We start from the raw sequence: 12536 nt of genomic DNA, 5'->3' as shown, positions 1-12536 counted from the left end.
TTGCTTTGGGTAGTATAGTCATTTTCACAATGTTGATTCTTCCAATCCAAGAATATGGTATATCTCTTCATCTGTTTGTATCAACTTTAATTTCTTTCATCAGTGTCTTATAGCTTTCTGCATACAGGTGTTTGGTCTCCTTAGGTAGGTTTATTCCTAGGTATTTTATTCTTTTTGTTGCAGTGGTAAATGGGAGTGTTTTCTTGATTTCTCTTCCAGATTTTTCAACATTAGTGTATTGGAATGCAAAAGATTTCTGTGCATTAATTTTGTATCCTGCTACTTTACCAGATTTATTGATTAGCCTTAGTAGTTTTCTGGTAGCATCTTTAGGATTCTCTATGTATAGTGTCATGTCATCTGCAAACAGTGACAGCTTTACTTTTTCTTTTCTGATTTGGATTCCTTTTATCTCTTTTTCTTCTCTGATTGCTCTGGCTAAAACTTCCAAAAGTATGTTGAATAACAGTGGTGCGAATGGACAACCTTGTCTTGTTCCTGATCTTAGAGGAAATGGTTTCAGTTTTTCACCATTGAGAATGACATTGGCTGTGAGTTTGTCATATATGGCTTTTATTATGCCTACTTAGCCTACTTTCTGGAGGGTTTTTATCATAAATTGGTGTGGAATTTTGTTGAAAGCTTTTTCTGGATCTACTGAGATGATCATATGTTTTTTCTCCTTCAATTTGTTAAATGGTTTATCACATTGATTGACTTGTGTAAACTAAAGAAACCTTGCATTGCTGGGATAAACCCCACTTGGTCATGGTGTATGATCCTTTTAATGGGCTGTTGGATTCTGTTTGCTAGTATTTTGTTGAGGATTTTTGCAACTGTGTTCATCAGTGATATTGGCCTGTAGTTTTCTTTCTTTGTGACATCTTTGTCTGGTTTTGGTATCAGGGTGATGGTGGCCTTATAGAATGAGTTTCTGAGTGTTCTTCTCTTGGTTATGTTTTGGAAGAGTTTGAGAAGGATAGGCATTAGCTCTTCTCTAAATGTTTGATAGAATTCGCCTGTGCAGCCATCTGGTCCTGGGCGTCAGTTTGTTGGAAGATTTTTAATCACAGTCTCAATTTCAGTGCTTGTGATTGGTCTGTTAATATTTTCTGTTTCCTCCTGGTTCAGTCTTGGAAGGTTGTGCTTTTCTAAGAATTAGTCCATTTCTTCCAGGGTGTCTATTATATTGGCATCTAGGTGCTTGTAGTAATCTCTCATAATCCTTTGTATTACTGCAGTGTCCGTTGTTCCTTCTCCTTTTTCCTTTCTAATTCTGTTGATTTGAGTCTTCTCCCTTTTTTTCTTGAGGAATCTGGCTAATGGTTTATCAATTTTGTTTATCTTCTTAAAGAACCGGCTTTTAGTTTTACTGATCTTTGCTATTGTTTCCTTCATGTCTTTTTCATTCATTTCTGGTCTGTTCTTTATGATTTCTTTCCTTCTGCTAACTTTGCCGGGGGGGGGGGCAGTTTGTTCTTCTTTCTCTAATTGCTTTAAGTGTGAGGTTAGGTTGTTTATTTGAGATGTTTCTTATTTCTTGAGGTAGGATTTTATTGCTGTAAACTTCCCTCTTAGAACTGCTTTTGCTGCATCCCATAGGTTTTGGGTCATTGCGTTTTCATTGTCATTTGTTTCTAGGTATTTTTTGATTCCCTTTTTGATTTCTTCAGTGATCTCTTGGTTATTAAGTAGTGTATGTGTAGCCTCCATATGTTTGTAGTTTTTACAGTTATTTTCCTGTAATTGATATCTAGTCTCATAGCGTTGTGGTCGGAAAAGATAGTTGATACGATTTCAGTTTTCTTAAATTTACCAAGGCTTGATTTGTGACACAAGATATGATCTATCCTGCAGAATGTTCCATGAGCACTTGAGAAGATAGTGTATTCTGTTGTTTTTGGATGCAATGTTCTATAAATATCAATCAAGTCCATCTTGTTTGATGTATTATTTAAAGCTTGTGTTCCCTTATTTATTTTCATTTTGGATGATCTGTCCATTGGTGAAAGTGGGGTGTTAAAGTCCCCTACTGTGATTATGTTAGTGTCCATTTCCCCTCTTATGGCTGTTAGCATTTGCCTTATGTATTGAGGTGCTCCTATGCGGGGTACATAAATATTTCCAATTGTTATATCTTCTTCTTAGACTGATCCCTTGATCATTATGTAGTGTCCTTTTTGTCTCTTTTAATAGTCTTTATTTTAAGGTGTATTTTGTTTGATATGAGAATTGTTACTCCAGCTTTCTTTTGATTTCCATTTGCATGGAATATCTTTTTCCATCCCCTCACTTTCAGTCTGTATGTGTCCCTAGGTCTGAAGTGGGTCTCTTTTAGACAGCATATATATGGGTCTTGTTTTTGTATCCATTCAGCCAGTCTATGTCTTTTGGTTGGAGCATTTAATCCATTTACATTTAAGGTAGTTATTGATATGTATATTCCTGTTACCATTTTCTTAATTGTCTTGGGTTTGTTATTGTAGGTCTTTTCCTTCCGTTGTGTTTCCTGCCTAGAGAAGTTCCTTTAGCATTTGTTCTAAAGCTGGTTTGGTGGCGCTGAATTCTCTTAGCTTTTGCTTGTCTGTAAAAGTTTTAATTTCTCCATTGAATCTGAATGAGATCCTTGCTGGGTCGAGTAATCTTAGTTATAGATTTTTCTCTTTCTTCACTTTAAATATGTCCTGGCACTCCCTTCTGGCTTGCAGAGTTTTCTGCTGAAAGATCAGCTGTTAACCTTATGTGGATTCCCTTGTATGTTATTTGTTGTTTTCCCCTTGCTGCTTTTAATATTTTTTCTTTGTATTTAATTTTTGCTAGTTTGATTAATATTTGTCTGGGCGTGTTTCTCTTTGGATTTATCCTGTATAGGACTCTCTGTGGTTACCGGACTTGATTGAGTGTTTCCTTTCCCATGTTAGGGAAGGTTTCAACAATAATCTCTTCCAATATTTTCTCAGTCCAGTCCCTTTCTTTTTCTCTTCTTCTTCTGGGACCCCTATAATTCCATTGTTGGTGCATTTATTGTTGTCCCAGAGGTCTCTGAGACTGTCCTCAATTCTTTTCATTCTTTTTTCTTTATTCTGCTCTACAATTGTTATTTCCACTATTTTATCTTTCAGGTCACTTATCCATTCTTCTGCCATAGTTATTCTGCTATTGATTCCTTCTGGATACTTTTTTATTTCATTTCCTGTGTTGTTCATGATTGTTTGTTTGCTCTTTAGTTCTTCTAGGTCCTTGTTAAACATTTCTTGTATTTTCTTCATTTCTCCATTATTTCCAAAATTTTGGAACATCTTTACTATCATTACTCTGATTTTTTTTCAGGTAGACAGCCTATTTCCTCTTCATTTGTTTGGTCTGGTGGGTTTTTACCTTGCTCCTTCATCTGCTGTGTATTTCTCTGTCTTCTCTTTTGCTTAACTTACTGTGTTTGGGCTCTCCTTTTTGCAGGCTGCAGGTTCGTAGTTCCCGTTGTTTCTGGTGTCTGCCTCCAGGGGCTAAGGTTGGTTCAGTGGGTTTGGTAGGCTCCTGGTGGAGGGGACTGGTGCCTGTGTCTGTGGCTGGATCTTGTCTTTCTGGTGGGCAGGACTGCATCCGGTGGTGTGTTTTGGGGTGTCTGTGACCTTATTATGATTTTAGGCTGCCTCTCTGCTAATGTGTGGGGTTGTGTTCCCGTCTTGCTATTGTTTGGCATAGGGTGTCCCACACTGTAGCTTGCTGGTCATTGAGTGGAGCTAGGTCTTAGCGTTGAGATGGAGGTCTCTGGGAGAGCTTTTGCCATTTGATATTATGTGGAGCCTGGAGGTCTCTGGTGGACCAATGTCCGCAACTGAGCTCTCCCACCTCAGAGGCAGAGGCCTGACACCTGGCTGGAGCACCAAGACCCTGTCAACCACACGGCTCAGAAGTAAAGGGAGAAAAAAAGAAAGAAAGAAAGAAAAAATAAATAAAATAAAGTTATTATTAAAAATAAAAAAAATTTTAAAGTAATTTAAAAAGAAAGAAGAGAGCAACCGAAGCAAAAAACAAATCCACCAATGATAACAAGCACTAAAAACTATACTAAAAAAAAAAAAAAGGACAGACAGAACCCTAGGACAAATGGTAAAAGCAACGCTGTACAGCAAAATCACACAAAGTCCACCGCCTCAATTTTGGGATGATTCATTTTCTATTCATGTATTCCAGAGATGCATGGTACATCAAGTTGATTGTGGAGATTTAATCCGCTGCTCCTTAAGATGCTGGGTGAAATTTCCCTTTCTCTTCTTTGTACGCACAGCTCCTGGGGTTCAGCTTTGAATTTGGCCCAGTCTCTGCGTGTAGGTCACCTGAGGGCGTCTTTTTTTTGCTCAGACAGGACGGGGTTAAAGTAGCAGCTGATTAGGGCGTCTGCCTCCCTCAGGTCGGTGGGGGGGAGGGGTACGGAATGTGGGGCAAGCCTGCGGCAGCAGAGGCCAGCATGACTTTGCACCAGCCTGAGGCGCCCTGTGTTCTCCCAGGGAAGTTGTCCCTGGATCACGGGACCCTGGCAGTGGCGGGCTGCACCGGTTCCCGGGAGGAGAGGTATGGATAGTGACCTGTGCTTGCACAGAGGCTTTACGGTGGCTGCAGTAGCAGCCTTAGCATCTCATGCCCATCTCTGGTGTCTGAGCTGATAGCCACAGCTCGTGCCCATCTCTGGAGCTGGTTTAGGCGGTGCTCTGAATCCCCTCTCCTCGCACACCCTGAAACAATGGTCTCTTGCCAATTAGGCAGTTCCAGACTTTTTCCTTGACTCCCTCCAGGCTAGCTGTGGTGCTTAGCCCCCTTTAGGCTGTGTTCATGCAGCCAACCCCAGTCCTCTCCCTGGGGTCTGACCTCCGAACCCTGAGCCTCAGCTCCCAGGCCCCACCCACCCCAACAGTTGAGGAGAGAAGCCTCTCATGATGGGGAGTGCTGGTCGGCAGGTTTCCTCTGTGCAGGAATCTCTCTGCTTTGCCCTCTGCACTCCTATTGCTGTGGTCTCCTCTGTGGCTCCGAAACTCCGCCCCCACCATCTCCGCCAGTGAAGGGGCTTCTAGTGTGTGGAAACTTTTCTTCCTTCACAGCTCCCTCAGAATTGCTGGTCCCATCCCTATTCTTTTGTCTCTGGTTTTTCTTTTTTCTTTTGCCCTACCCAGGTACGTGGGGAGTTTCTTGCCTTTTGGGAAGTCTGAGGCCTTCTGCCAGCGTTCAGTAGGTGCTCTGGAGGAGTTGTTCCACATGTAGATATATTTCTGATGCATTTGTGGGGAGGAAGGTGATCTCCACGTCTTACTCCTCCGCCATCTTACCAACATCTCTCTCGCTGTTGGTAATTTGATAGGGATTGCATTGAATCTGTAGATTGCTTTGGGTAGTATAGTCATTTTCACAATGTTGATTCTTCCAGTTCAAGACAGGAATTCCCTATGGTTTTATCATCTTTGATTTCTTTCATCAGTGTCTTATACTTTTCTGCATACAGGTTTTTTTCCTCCTTACTTAGGTAGGTTTATTCCTAGGTATTTTATCCTTTTTGTTTCAATGGTAAATGGGAGTGTTTCCTTAATTTCTCTTTCTGAGTTTTCATTGTTATTATAGGAATGCAAGAGATTTATGTGCATTAATTTTGTATCCTGCTACTTTACCAAATTCATTGATTAGCTCTAGTAGTTTTCTGGTGGCATCTTTAGGATTTTCTATGTATAGTATCATGTCATCTGCAAACAGTGACAGTGTTACTTCTTCTTTTCCAGTTTGGATTCCTTTTATTTCTTTTTCTTCTCTGATTGCCATGGCTTAAACTTCCAAAACTATGTTGAATAATAGTAGTGAATTGGGCACCCTTGTCTTGTTCCTGGTCTTAGAGGAAATGCTTTCAGTTTTTCACCATTGAAAAATCATTCTCAGTTGGCTGTGGGTTTGTCATATATAGCTTTTTTTATGTTGAGGTAGATTCACTCTATGCCTACTTTCTGGAGAGTTTTTATCAGAAATCAGTGTTGAATTTTGTCAAAAGCTTTCTCTGCATCTATTGAGATTATCACATGGTTTTTATCCTTCAATTTGTTAATATAGTGTATCACATTGATTGATTTGTATATACTGAAGAATCCTTGCATTCCTGGGATAAACCCTCTTGCTCATGGTGTATGATCCTTTTAATGTGCTGTTGGATTCTGTTTGCTAGTATTTTGTTGAGGATTTTTGCATGTGTATTCATCAGTGATATTGGCCTGTAGTTTTCTTTTTTTGTGACATCTTTGTCTGGTGTTGGTATCAGGGTGATGGTGTCCTTGTAGAATGATTTCGGGAGTGTTCCTCCCGAATCACAGTTTCAATTTCAGTGTTTCTGATTGGTCTGTTCATATTTTCTGTTTCTTCCTGGTTTAGTCTTGGAAGGTTGTACTTTTCTAAGAATTTTTCCATTTGTTCCAGGTTGTCCATTTTATTGGCACATAGTTGCTTGTAGTAGTCTCAAATGATCCTTTGTATTTCTGCAGTGTCTTCTCCTTTTTCACTTCTAATTCTGTTGATATGAGTCTTCTCCCTTTTTTTCTTGGTGAGTCTGGCTCATGGTTTATCAATTTTGCTTATCTTCTCAAAGAACCAGCTTTTAGTTTTATTGATTTTTGCTATTGTTTCCTTCATTTCTTTTTCATTTATTTCTGATCTGATTTTTATGATTTCTTTCTTTCTGTGAACATTGGGTTTTTTTTCTTATTCTTTCTCTAATTGCTTTAGGTGTAAGGTTAGGTTGTTTATTTGAGATGTTTCTTGTTTCTTAAGGTAGGCTTGTATAGCTATAAACTTCCCTCTTAGAACTGCTTTTGCTGCATCCCATAGGTTTTGGGTCATCATGTTTTCATTGTCATTTGTTTCTAGGTATTTTTTGCTTTCCTCTTTGATTTCTTCAGTGATCTATTGGTTGTTTAGTAGCATATTTGTTTAGACTCCATGTGTTTGTATTTTTTGCCTTTTTGTTTTTCCCTGTAATTGATATCTAGTCTCATAGCATTGTGGTCAGAAAAGATGCTTGATATCATTTCAATTTTCTTAAATTTACTGAGGCTTGATTTGACTCAAGATGTGATCTATCCTGGAGAATGTTCCATGTGCACTTGAGAAGAAATTGTATTTTATTGTTTTTCAATGGAATGTCCTATAAATATCAATTAAGTTCATCTGGTCTGTTGTGTCATTTAAAGTTTGTGTTTCCTTATTTATTTTCTGTTTGGATGATCTGTCCATTGGTATAAGTGAGGTGTTAAATTCCTCTACTATTATTGAAAAGCTTTTGTCTGAGTCCTTGGTCTTGATGATATTGCCCATGGATTTGGAAGTACTTCAAAACCAGCTCCACTCTGCTTACAAAAATTCAGGTGGGTTGGGTCCTCCCAGGCTTGACTGCAGTGCTGTGCTCCTGGTTCGCTGGCTCAGGCAGTAGCCACCCCTCTGTCACACTCTCTACTGAGTTTTACTAACCAAAGCAGTCTGAGGTCTGGGTTTCCATTTCTTTAGTAAAAACTTCCCATGATTGATGATGATTCCCACAAGATATCTTTGACAGCATCTGGATAGAGTTGGGGGGAGGGGTACTTTTTCTTTTCTTTTTTTCCCAGGATAAAATGGACAGGTTCCATGCTGGGCACAGAATCTGGTTCAAACTTTGCACCATATGTCCACGGTTTTTCTTTTCTTTCACTGTGTAGGAGCCATCTCAGTTTCCATTTCTGTTTTCTCCTCTGTCTCTGAAAAATAATGATTAGTAAGATCCATTTGTCATCTATTTTCCTTGGTAATTGGCTCTGTGTGTGTGTGTGTGTGTGTGTGTGTGTGTGTGTGTGTGTGTCTGCTTTTACCCATCCTCCTATTCCCTCTCCAGCCAGGCAGGAGGCTGGGATGGTACCAGATGGCATTCTGGGCGCCTCTGATCTGCAGGCAATGTGTTCTATCCCTTTTAAAGGTCCTCCTGCTTTATCCGCCTGTTATTTAAATAACTCCTTTTCCCTCCACTTTCTGTTTCTGCTGCTACAACTCCACATCCCATGGCCAATTCTAGAGAGTATCTAGGGTTAAATTCTAGGGCTACCTACTTCTTTTTTTCTGGAAACTGTCTTATTTATAGATGGTTTCATCTTGTATATAGAAAGTCTCAATGAATCCACTAAAAAACTCTCAGAACTAATAAACAGGTTCTGCAGTGTGACCATGGTAAAAGATCAATATTCAAAAATCAATGCTCAGTGCTCCAGGTTCTGCTGGGTGGCTGGTGTAATTGCCAGATGTTGGGGTCAGACAGAGTTGAGGGGAAGTTCCAGCTCTGCTGCTTTCTAATGTTACTTCGGGTGGGTTAATTTACCTTGAATAGTCCCTTCATCTATAAAATGGGAATTGTTATGGGAAATAAGTTAGCTAATGTTACTTCTCATAGCAAGTCGTCAAGAAATCCTGTTATCTCCTAATTCAAAACATATCCATGTTCTTCTTGAGAAGATCCCTCTAGTTGTACCCTGAAGAACAGTTTGAAGGGACCTAGAGTGAATATGGATGCATCAGTTTGGGGGCTATAGCAGTAGTTAGGTGACTGCTGACATTTAGGTGATTTCTATTCATTTAGATTTTCTTTAATTTTTTAAAAACAGAGTTTTCTAGCTTTCAGTGTAAAAGGCTTGAGTTTCTTTTATTAAATTTATTACCAGGAATTTTATTCTTTTGCTGCCGTTATAAGTGAGATTGCCATTTTAAATCTCATTTTTGAACTATTCATTGCTAGTTTACAGGAATACAATTGATTTTTGAATATTGATTGCAGAACTTATTAGTTCTGATAGTTCTTTAGTGGATTCATTTACTTTCTATATATAAGACCCAACCGTCTATAAATAAGATAGTTTTACTCCCTCTTTTCCAATCTGCATGCCTTTCCTTCCTCCCTTCTTTCCTTCCTTCCTTCCTTCCTTCCTTCCTTCCTTCCTTCCTTCCTTCCTTCCCTCCTTCCCTCCCTCCCTTCCTCCCTCCCTCCCTCCCTCCCTTTGTTCCCTCCTTCCTAAATGCCCTGGTTAGAACCTCCAGTACAATGTTGAACAGAGGTGATGAAAATGGATATCCTTATTTTGTTCCTGTTCATAGAAGGAAAGCATTCAATCATCTTTCTCCATTAAGTATCATGTTAACTATTGGTTGTAAGTAGATCCCTTTATCAGGTGGAGGAAGTTATCTTCTATCCCTAGTGTGTTGAGTATTTTTATCATGAAAGCGTAATGGATTTTATCAAACGCTTTTTCTGTGTCTATTAAAATGATAATATGGTTTTTATTCTTTATTTCATTATTATGGTGGGTTATTACATTGGTTGATTTTCAGATGTTCAACCAACCCTGCATTCCTGGGAGAAATCCCACTTGACCAGTGTCTATAACATTTTTTACTCATTGCTGTATTTGGTTTGCTCCACAAAGCTCTCTACTGCTTTCTACTCTGGTCTGTCTCTGGTTTCTACTCTTGCTTCCTTAGAGTCCTTTTCTCTTTTGAAAAATAGAACAGTCAGAGAAATCTTCTTAAAACATGTTAGATCATTGCTCAAAATCCTGTAGTGAATCCCTCACTTGGAGTGAAGGGAAAGCCGTTAGAGTGCTTACCAGGCCCTACGTGAATAGTTCTCTGTTACTCCTCACCCCAGCTCCTGCTCCTCTCCTCTCATCTGTTTTGGCTCCAGCAGTCCTGGCCAACTTGCTCTTCTTTGAACAGGTCAGGCCTATTGTCATTTTAGAGGGTCTGAACATGCTTCCTTCTGATATTCATATAGCAACTTTCTTCCCTCCTTCATGCCTTTGCTCAGAGTTTCCCTTCTCCGTGAAGCCTACTGTAGCCAAACTTGCAACCCAGCCCTGTGCATCTTATCTCTTTACCTTGTTCTTACATTTCTTTTTTTTTTCCCTCATAGCACTGACCACATTTTAGAATGCTAATTTAATGTATTCCTCAAAAAATACTGATTACCTATTAACTATTTCTTTCACCCTAACCCTTTTGAGTGCAAGAATCTTTGGTTTATTAGTTTATCCCAGCACATAGTAAGTGCTCAGTAAATATTTGTTGAATGAATGTACAGTGTATATAAAGCTCCTAGACCAGGGCCTGATATTTGGAAAAGGTTCAACAAATATTCGATGGTGTTCTGTATTCAAATACTATTAAATGGTGGGGGTAGAATAAGGCAAAGCAAAATGTTTTCTGTTTTCTGGAGTTTGCAGACTGGAAGAGGAGACAGACATTAATAAAATAATCATGAAATGAGTGAAGAATTACAAACTGAATTGAGCAATTAAAAAGGGTGGGTTGTGAAGGATGAACACACCAATTAGAGGGCCTGGACCTAGGCTATGGATCACAGAAGTCTTTCCTAAGGAAGTGACACCTGAGTTAGGATGTGAAGGAGGAGGGGAAGGTCTAGAGCATTTTAGGCTGTGTCATTAGCAAGGACAAAGGACAAGTTATGGGAACATGTTCCAAAGCTTGGAAAAAGGCCAGAGGGGCAGAACCACAGAGAGTAAGAGGGTGGTATGAAGCTAGGCTGGAGCAGGTGACAGGAGCCAAACTTTTTAGGTCTCCTAGACCATGTTTTTGGATTTGGATTTTTATCCAAGTGTGAAAGTGGGCATGGGAGTGGCAATTTGAGGGTGCCTTAATCAGATGTTCTTGGGAAGATGACTCTAGTTGCAGCTGACAGAACAGTTTGAAGGGGTCCTAGAGTTGATATGAATAGATTCATTCTGGAGTTTCACAGTAGTTAGGTGAGAGATATTTGGGTGATTTTAATTTATTCCATTAACTTATGCTCAACTATATTTTCTTTTTCCTTTTAATGTTTGAATTTTATTTAATTTATTTTTTTATACAGCAGGTTCTTATTAGTCATCAATTTTATACACATCAGGGTATACATGTCAATCCCAATCTCCCAGTTCATCCCACCACCACCCCCACCACCGCTTTCCCCACTTGGTGTCCATACATTTGTTCTCTACATCTGTGTCTCAATTTCTGCCCTGCAAACCGGTTCATCTGTACCATTTTTCTAGGTTCCACACATACGCATTAATACACGATATTTGTTTTTCTCTTTCTGATTTACTTCACTGTGTATGACAGCCTCTAGATCCATCCATGTCTCAATAATGACCGAATTTCGTTCATTTTTATGGCTGAGCATTATTCCATTGTATATATGTACCACATCTTCTTTACCCATTGGTCTATTGATGAGCATTTAGGTTGCTTCCATGACCTGGCTATTGTAAATAGTGCTGCAATGAACATTGGCGTGCATGTGTATTTTGGAATTATGGTTTTCTCTGGGTATATGTCCAGTAATGGGATTGCTGGGTCATATGGTAGTTCTATTTTTAGTTTTTTAAGGAACTCCATACTGTTCTCCATAGTGGCTGTATCAATTTACATTCCCACCAACAGTGCAAGAGGTTCCCTTTTCTCCACACCCTCTCCAGCATTTGTTGTTTGTAGATTTTCTGATGATGCCCATTCTAACTGGTGTGAGGTGATATCTCATTGTAGTTTTGATTTGCATTTCTCTAATAATTAGTGATGCTGAGCAGCTTTTCATGTGCTTCTTGGCCATCTGTATGTCTTCTTTAGAGAAATGTCTATTTAGGTCTTCTGTCCATTTTTGGATTGGGTTGTTTGTTTTTTTAATAGTGAGCTGCATGAGCTGTTTATATATTTTGGAGATTAATCCTTTGTCCATTGATTCATTTGCAAATATTTTCTCCCATTCTGAGGGTTGTCTTTTCATCTTGTTTATGGTTTCCTTTGCTGTGCAAAACGTTTGAAGTTTCATTAGGTCCCATTTGTTTATTTTTGTTTTTATTTCCATTTCTCTAGGAGGTGGATCAAAAAAGATCTTGCTGTGATTTATGTCAAAGAGGGTTCTTCCTGTGTTTTCCTCTAAGAGTTTTATAGTGTCCGGTCTTACATTTAGGTCCCTAATCCATTTTGAATTTATTTTTGTGTATGGTGTTAGGGAGTGTTCTAATTTCATTCTTTTACATGTAGCTGTCCAGTTTTCCCAGCACCACTTATTGAAGAGGCTGTCTTTTCTCCATTGTATATCCTTGCCTCCTTTGTCATAGATTAGTTGAAGTTATCTTGTTCCATTGATCTATATTTCTGTTTTTGTGCCAGTACCATATTGTCTTGATTACTGTAGCTTTGTAGTATAGTCTGAAGTCAGGGAGTCTGATTCCTCTGGCTGCGTTTTTTTCCCTCAAGACTGCTTTGGCTATTCGGGGTCTTTTGTGTCTCCATATAAATTTAAAATTTTTTTGTTCTAGTTCTCTAAAAAATGCCATTGGTAATTTGATAGGGATTGCATTTAATCTGTAGATTGCTTTCGGTAGTATAGTCATTTTCACAATATTGATTATTCCAATCCAAGAACATGGTATATCTCTCCATCTGTTGGTATCATCTTTAATTTCTTTCATCAGTGTCTAATAGTTTTCTGC

The 12536-nt window shown here is 39.0% G+C and overlaps 1 protein-coding gene across 1 annotated transcript in view; it reads left to right on the top strand.

Annotated features, from left to right (window-relative positions):
• The window catches only part of AGBL1 (AGBL carboxypeptidase 1), a 700107-nt gene that overhangs the window by 56439 nt on the left and 631132 nt on the right, over positions 1-12536 (top strand). The window lies entirely within an intron of this gene.

This window comes from Globicephala melas, chromosome 2 (genome assembly GCF_963455315.2).
Source record: "Globicephala melas chromosome 2, mGloMel1.2, whole genome shotgun sequence".
Lineage (NCBI taxonomy): Eukaryota > Metazoa > Chordata > Mammalia > Artiodactyla > Delphinidae > Globicephala > Globicephala melas.
This window is presented reverse-complemented; position numbering and strand designations above follow the sequence as displayed.